At 34.3% G+C, this 8,079-nt stretch overlaps 1 protein-coding gene across 1 annotated transcript in view; it reads right to left on the reverse strand.

The window, feature by feature from the left end:
* Positions 1-8,079, reverse strand: part of NBEA (neurobeachin) — a 437,354-nt gene that overhangs the window by 223,769 nt on the left and 205,506 nt on the right. The window lies entirely within an intron of this gene.

Below are 8,079 nucleotides of genomic sequence, written 5' to 3' on the forward strand. Positions count from 1 at the left end.
GTACCTTATTCCATTTAAAAAAAAGCTTAAAAATCATTTACAGGTTTGAACCAATGATTTTTTTTACCCCCTTCTTTCCCATTCCCAAAAAGCCCCTTTATGAGCTGCTTAAACAGGACCAAAAACATTTCTGAGTGCCACATTGCTGTAGACTATCCAGCCTGGGTGTCAATACAGAAAAGACACTGAACAGGTTTTAGGAGGAAATACACCCTGGATAAAAGTGTAAAAGAATTTTATCAGCAGCATATGAGAAATAAATGAGAAAAATCATAATCCTATGTTGGAAGGACACAATCCAGGGATGAGATTCAAGCAACACCCAAGAGCGTTTAGATTAGTAAGTGCACACTCAGAACATGTGCTGGTAACACAATGACATTCAGATTAGTGATTACTAAACAGGACTGTGAACAATTCCTAAATGATGAAGTTAGACACTAAGTAAGTGAAATTCCTGAAATAAAAGCAATATTTTCATAATGGAAAGAATATAATAAATTCTAAACTTTCTTGTAAATGTAATGTCATGAAACCAGAGTAAAATTTCTTTGTAGACTTAGGGCTCAATATGGATAGTCTGTCTATTTATAGAATACAGAATGTTATTTCTAGCATTTGGATACTAAATTCATCTTCCTATGTGTACCTGAAATCAAATAATATCAACATCAAAATATCTGAATTTGGAAAAAAAAATTAGTATGACAAAAATTCTGTAAGATAGAGAAGTGGGAGAGAAAACCATGGAAAAGAAACAAAACAATTTGACTGAATATAGAAGTAAGACTTGCTAGTCAAATCAGATGTGCTGTTTCATTCCGTTCCAAAAATGCCAGAAACAGCTCTTAAGTGCAATGGCTACATGCAGCTAGAAAGGACTGTATGAGAGCCATCACACAAATTCATCCTGTTATTCAGATGCTGATGCTGATTCAGATGCTGGTTATTTTAACCATCAAAATAGTGAACACCGTGAATCTGAGGCATAGCAAAAAATCACTGCAGAACTACACGACTAAAGCATGTTTAAAAATAAAGCAAAGCAGCACTAAATATTTAAAACCTTTCTCTTAAAATAATATATTAATTAAGCACTATTTTTAGGGCTTTTTTTTTTGCATCAACAGATCTCAAGTCACTGTTAGCAAAGTACCATAATTCATGTATTACAGATGGGGAAAACAAGGCGGATAGATAAAGACTGAAATGATTTACTCAGCGTTGAGGTATCACCTCACTGGCACCACCAAGATCATAACTTCATTATTTAGGGCATAAAGTGACTGCTTTCATAGCTGAAGAAAGAATCTTGCTTTCTCACATGAACTGTACTGTGAATTCCGGAGGGGAGAGTGGGTGGAACAGTTGGTATGTCTTGGTTGGAAGTGCCATAAATTGCTGCTCTGATTTGTTAATGGCACTTATTAAATCCACTATTCCCATAATATGTATATTTTCAACAAAGATCTACAAGAAATTTGTATAATCATAATTCCAATATTCATATATTATTCAGTTAAAAAGAATTCCAGCATTTTGAATATATAATTATGTTTATTATATAATAAAAAATTATCTTGGTGCAAAATAACTTTTAATAATTTCTGAACAATAACATACCCCCTACTACACGACTAAAGCATGTTTAAAAATAAAGCAAAGCAGCACTAAATATTTAAAACCTTTCTCTTAAAATAATATATTAATTAAGCACTATTTTTAGGGCTTTTTTTTTTGCATCAACAGATCTCAAGTCACTGTTAGCAAAGTACCATAATTCATGTATTACAGATGGGGAAAACAAGGCGGATAGATAAAGACTGAAATGATTTACTCAGCGTTGAGGTATCACCTCACTGGCACCACCAAGATCATAACTTCATTATTTAGGGCATAAAGTGACTGCTTTCATAGCTGAAGAAAGAATCTTGCTTTCTCACATGAACTGTACTGTGAATTCCGGAGGGGAGAGTGGGTGGAACAGTTGGTATGTCTTGGTTGGAAGTGCCATAAATTGCTGCTCTGATTTGTTAATGGCACTTATTAAATCCACTATTCCCATAATATGTATATTTTCAACAAAGATCTACAAGAAATTTGTATAATCATAATTCCAATCTTCATATATTATTCAGTTAAAAAAAATTCCAGCATTTTGAAAATATAATTATGTTTATTATATAATAAAAAATTATCTTGGTGCAAAATAACTTTTAATAATTTCTGAACAATAACGTACCCCCTAACAGGACATTTTTGTTTCATTTTATTTTAGGGAAAAAAGTAGGTCTTTCATGGTCTCTACTTTGTTTTCTTGGGTTATTTTTGTTTTTGTTTTTTATTTAATGAAGAAAGAAAGAAAAACCCAGAAGTAAAATATCTTGTTGACACTTGGGCTGCCATCATATAAACATAGTAGCAAATAACTAAAAAGACAGCATTTGTAGTGAATATGTTTAAAGACCCTTTCTTTTATTAAGGCTTTTCTGTATCTAACTATATTCAGAACAAGAAGAGAATGACCTTCTAGAAAGTAATGATGGTGATTATCCATATAATGGTTGTAACATGCAAATATACAGCAGCCACGTAAAGGAACAAAAATCAGACAGCAACTTCACAATGCTTAAGGGCTTCATATTTTACAGCACCAGCATTAATGGAAAAGTTAATGTAGCATTGAATAACAGTGAGTTGCTCAGCTGCTGCTACTGCTGCAGAACATTTAGATCATGGAAATAACACATCATTTTTTCACTCCTATTGCTTTCTTGACCCACAGAAAAACAACTCTTACCCACCCAAAAAATCACATGCAAAATATTCCTGCATTACTCAGTTGCTTAAGAAATATGACCAAGCATATAATTTGTAAGACCGAAAACTCAAATAAACAATTAAACCACAAAACTCAAAATAGTTAAGAAACAGTGCTGAAGAAAATCTCAAAAACTATACTCTGTGACTTAACTCATACTATGGTACAAAAGCATGCATGAGCACAATCACTTAATGCAGTACACAAAACGAAACAGCATTTTACAGTACTTTTATCTCTTAATTCCTGATCTCAATACATGAAATATCCAGATAAATAATGCATGTTAAATTCCCTTGTTTTCCATATACTAGAGAGTAAAAACTACTGAGCGCACTCAGTACAGTGTCATTTAAAAACTTTTCATTGAACCATCCAAGTCTAGGAAAGTTTTGGAAGGTAGGCAACACCTAGATACTGTAAATGGAGGCACATAATTGGCTCTAAATTGAATTGCACTGACAATTGTGTTTAGGGAGAAATCTGAGGAAGGGGCCGCAGACCCCACAACTATAAATCCTGTAAACCATGTTCCCCCTTCATTATTGCTGGCTGGCTTAGAAAATAAAAAGAAAGGAAGTTGTTAGTAAATATAGAGTCAATGTTGGAATATGCCAGCAATCTTTCCCTCCTTCATAAATTCAGGCAATGACCCCAAGAGTTTTGCTCTCTCTTGATGCAAACTGTAAAATGTGAAGACATATCAGGGTTTAGAATTTCCATTAAGGAAATTCGTCCTTCTTGGAATTCCTGAAAATTATTCCAGCTCATAAAGGACTTCAAACTTTAATGTTTCTGCACTGATATTGGACTAGTAAAACTTTTTTATTTTGTTGCTGATTGCCTTTTTTTACTATCAGAAGGAGAACAAAGTGGTAAGCATGGTTATAGAAAGGGAGAAGATTCACCCCTTTCTTTTCTGCTCTCAAAATAATAAAACAAAGTGCTACTAATTCGAAATTCAGGCAGCTCAAAAAGTAACACAAATGCTTGACTGATACTCTGTTGATGTCAGACATGAGAATAAAAACTGGGGAGTAAGGACCACTGCCTCCAGATCCTTCCAAATTTAGTTGTCTGCCAGGTCTAAACTCAAAGGTTTTACAAAATGACTCTTCAGTCCCACCTACAGCTGTTTCTCAGTCGGATAGTATTTGTCAAGTAGTATGAAAATCTCCCTCTCCCTATTCATCTGCTCTAGGTGTCCAAGTGAGTGCAATTTCTGGAACCTATATCATCCTTCAGTTATATGTATGCCAATTATATCATTCACTGACCTTTATGCTTCTCTAATGTCTGTAATGATATTAGCTATGAATTTCTAATAGGGTTGAAAAAGTATCAGCAGAAGGTATGTGTCTTGCATTTACGACCGGTAATACCAACTGGTACGGGGAGAAAAGCAACAATAAAAACTTCTGAGTATTAGAGCCAATGGAGAACCTAAGAAGCCAGCAGCCAGGAAGCCAATTATTTACTAAAAGCTACCTCAAAACCTGCTTGTGATTTAACATCTTATAAATGTTTTGGAAGCCATGAATGGCAACAGGAATCTGTAGAAGTTCTCTTGTAAGGGAATGTCCATTGTGGCCTTTTCAGTTTTACAGCAGAGATTTTTCCTAAGGAATCTATGTCTTTTAGAAAACAGTAGCATTACAACTTTACTGTGGGGATTGTGAAAAGCTAAATTTAACAAAAGAAGGGGAAAAGTAAATATATTTTCTTAATCCTAATACTAGAGAACAAGAATGTATAAGTACATTTTTTTGGTTTTAGTGCACACAAATTGAGAATTCGTTGATTACTTTTAAAGAAGTGGAATCCTCTAAATAAATATTGCATTGAAAGAGTAACCCTCAGTAATTTGTCACTGTGTGAATGAAATAAAGGAGCTATTATAGTACTTTCAGAATAGGAAATTCCTACGAAAAGGTCTCTGAAATTCCTAAGAAAAGGTCTCTGTTTAAAATTTAGTGGTGTCCAGCAGAACCTTTTGAACTTCCCTGCACAGTTGGCAATAACACCCTTTCATAGCTCAGCTAAAGATTATCAAATGATCCAGATACACAGGGAATGCCATAGCCAGAACCAAACATATGACCTGTAGATTTAGCTTCTGCAACACACACATTGGAAAAATTGATGTACCTGGCCTCCACTGGATGTCCATTCAGAAAGAAACATGTCTGTTTCTTTCCAGGGAAGAGAACATATTCATCACCAAACAAGAGCAGCAACATACACAGTATCATTAGTCCAAAAAATAAGTAAAAAACTAAGCCTGAGTATATCTGATATGCTAAAGGACCATTTACACTAATGTAAAAACATAATTTATACGTAAAAAGTAATTTCCTTGTTTTTAAAGACAATTGGTAATATTCCTCTAACACTACTGAATTGTACATAAATTCCAATCTATCTTTTATACTAATTTTAATACTTTGGTTTTATTCCATCAGGCTTCAAACCTTTATAACACCTTCTTTGTTAAAATTTAATAGACAGTATAGTTTTCATTGAGGCCATTATCAGAGAAATTGGTGGCCATTCCCACAAGTTTCCAATCACAGTTTTTCTACATTTTTAATTCCAAGACTGTTAAAAAAGAAAAGTAACGTATACTTGGGGAACATCTAAACAGTTTGTCTGTCTGGGTCCTCTGAGAGTATACAAACAGAGATTTTCATTAACCCTTTATGATGATCTCAAATGGAAAGACTATTACGAAAGAAACTATTTTATTCCTATTCAACCTTGCCTGGCATTTAGCCAGATAACGTGGGGTGGTTTTTTATTTTCTCTCATGCTTCTCAGTAGTACTTAATTGAGGTTAAATCAGAAAGGACAGCAGATTCCATTTCGTTCTGGTGGATGCATATCACATCCTGCTCCTGGCTGCTCTTCTTTCCTGACAGGTTTCACTCAATTAATTTTCATAGATTTTTAGCTCAACAGTTCAGTATGAAACTCTACCACTGAAAATACTGTCTGAAGTTCACTAAATAAATTTCCTCTGCTATTAAGCTGTCATCAACCTTGGAAACATCACTTTTTATTCAAGAAAACACGAGAGGCTGGGGTACCATTCAGTGTAAAAGACTACTATGTGTCTGAAAATAATGCATTGTTAGCTAATAGAAATTGGAAACTTGAATGTCTACACATTAAAAAAAAAAATTAAAAATGAACATTTTTTTAATAATACCAAAGCAACACTTCCACGCACCATGAGGCAAATATATCATGCTTTACTTTCCTCCATGTTTTCACATAGCACAAGATATATTATGCATAAAAATTAAGGCCCTCTTATGGCAAAGTATCCCAAAGGCTTCAGTAGTATTTCTAAATTGGGCCTAAGAGACGTCAGATTTAGCTTCCTCTTTATGTACGTTTTTATTGCTTCCTACCATTAGTGAAACATAACTTCTAGTAAATCATCAAAAGAAATTTCTTACACATTAATCTTTTTTCCTAGATGATTGCGACTGTAACAAAACCAAAAAGCATTCCCACCCAATAAATATAATTTGTATCAGAAGAGAAAAAACAATGGGAATCTGAAAAATAAGTAAACTTAAAAATTTAAGAAATAACTTCATTTTAATTTTAGTCTATTAGCATTGTGTATACAGAATATTTTTTAAAACAATGGTTAGCGTTCTCAAATTGAACAGCAGAAGTACATGTGGCTTATGCATCTTTTTGTGGATTTTCTAATAATCTGGACAATTGGATACATTTTCGGTTTTAAAATGGTTCAGCGCTATTGAATGTTTAAGAAATATTTATAGCATAAGGCAGTATATTCCTGAAGCTGAAACAATCATTAGACTCTGATGTTCATCTATTTTATTGAACTACCCGCAGGGAGCTTTATGGGCATACTATCATGTCAAGGTCACAGGATTAAGTGAGCAGTGATGACAGTAAACAAGCCTTTTCTGTATATTCTAAAGGGTCTTACTGAGTTACTTAAAATGCCATAAACATAAATAGTCTCCTATCTCTACAACACATCCATGACAGATGACTTCAAAATATAACACTCTTGAGCAATGGAGCTTTACAACCTAACCAACAGCCGATGTTATTGACAACAGATATCAATATACTGGGGAGCACAAATATTGGGAGAAGCTTGCAATCTGTCATCATCAGATATTTTGTCTGTAAGTATACAAGAAATATATCTACATATACGTCAAACCTCTATGTGAACAGATATTACTGCTGAAAAAACCCAGAGCTTACAGGTTAAGAAAAAACATGGTACATAGAAAAAGTAAACGCTGTAATAAAAAATGTTCAAAATCTATAGAAGCCATGTAAAAACAGACAATAAAACCAAATCTACACAGTACTTTCAATATCATCTTGAATGATTTAATTACTCTTTAGAAGCATACTGTGCATTACCATATCTATTTTATCAATGAGGAAAGCAATATAATCAAGTACAGCAACTTCCTTCAAGTCATGTGAAGTCTATGACAGACTGTGTGTTCCTGAATCAGTCAAAATAAACCTGTGTAAACTTATTTTTTCACTCTTTTAAAAAAACAAAATCAAACAAAAAAACCCCAGCAGTGATCAATTGAAAGAAAAGTGTCTGCAAGGAATACTTTTCAGAAATCAGAAAAGTGAATTGCGTAAAGATGATCTTCATAGTTTAATATATAAGAACATACAGGCTGTGCTGACAAAATGCATACAGAAACACCAAACCCAAGGAACGCTCCTGCTAAGCTCTATTAAGGTAAGAAGGAAGGGACAAGGGTCTGGTTGCTGGCCTCTGTGTCCAACAAACCATGTTCCTCCTGTACACCTGAAAACAGAACCTCTTATGCAGCACGTGGGAGCAGCAGTTGCATGTTCACTTGCCTATCACTCCCCTGTAGTAATACTGCAAGATATGACTCCAAGCAGATTACAAAGTACTGCAGACAGAGCGGGAGGAGATAAAGTGAAATAGGCACAAGCACAAAGTATTTCTGGTTGATGGTAAAGGTACAGATATAAGGACAGAACAGACACTGCTGAGAGGAGATCTTTGATTTCCTCAAACATGGGACTATGAACCAAAAAAAACCCCTGCTATGCAGAGATAAAATATTTTCTCTTTTGCATCAGATGACCTGTATGATTGACGCATTGATTTAGGAAAGCTCTAAACTAGTTTGAAGGAGGATGATGTTGTACTACAGGGAAGCAAAAATGGGGGGGGGGGGGGGGGAATTACCTTGAAAGGTTGA

Source organism: Aptenodytes forsteri, unplaced genomic scaffold (assembly GCF_000699145.1).
Source record: "Aptenodytes forsteri isolate BGI_AS27 unplaced genomic scaffold, ASM69914v1 Scaffold155, whole genome shotgun sequence".
Lineage (NCBI taxonomy): Eukaryota > Metazoa > Chordata > Aves > Sphenisciformes > Spheniscidae > Aptenodytes > Aptenodytes forsteri.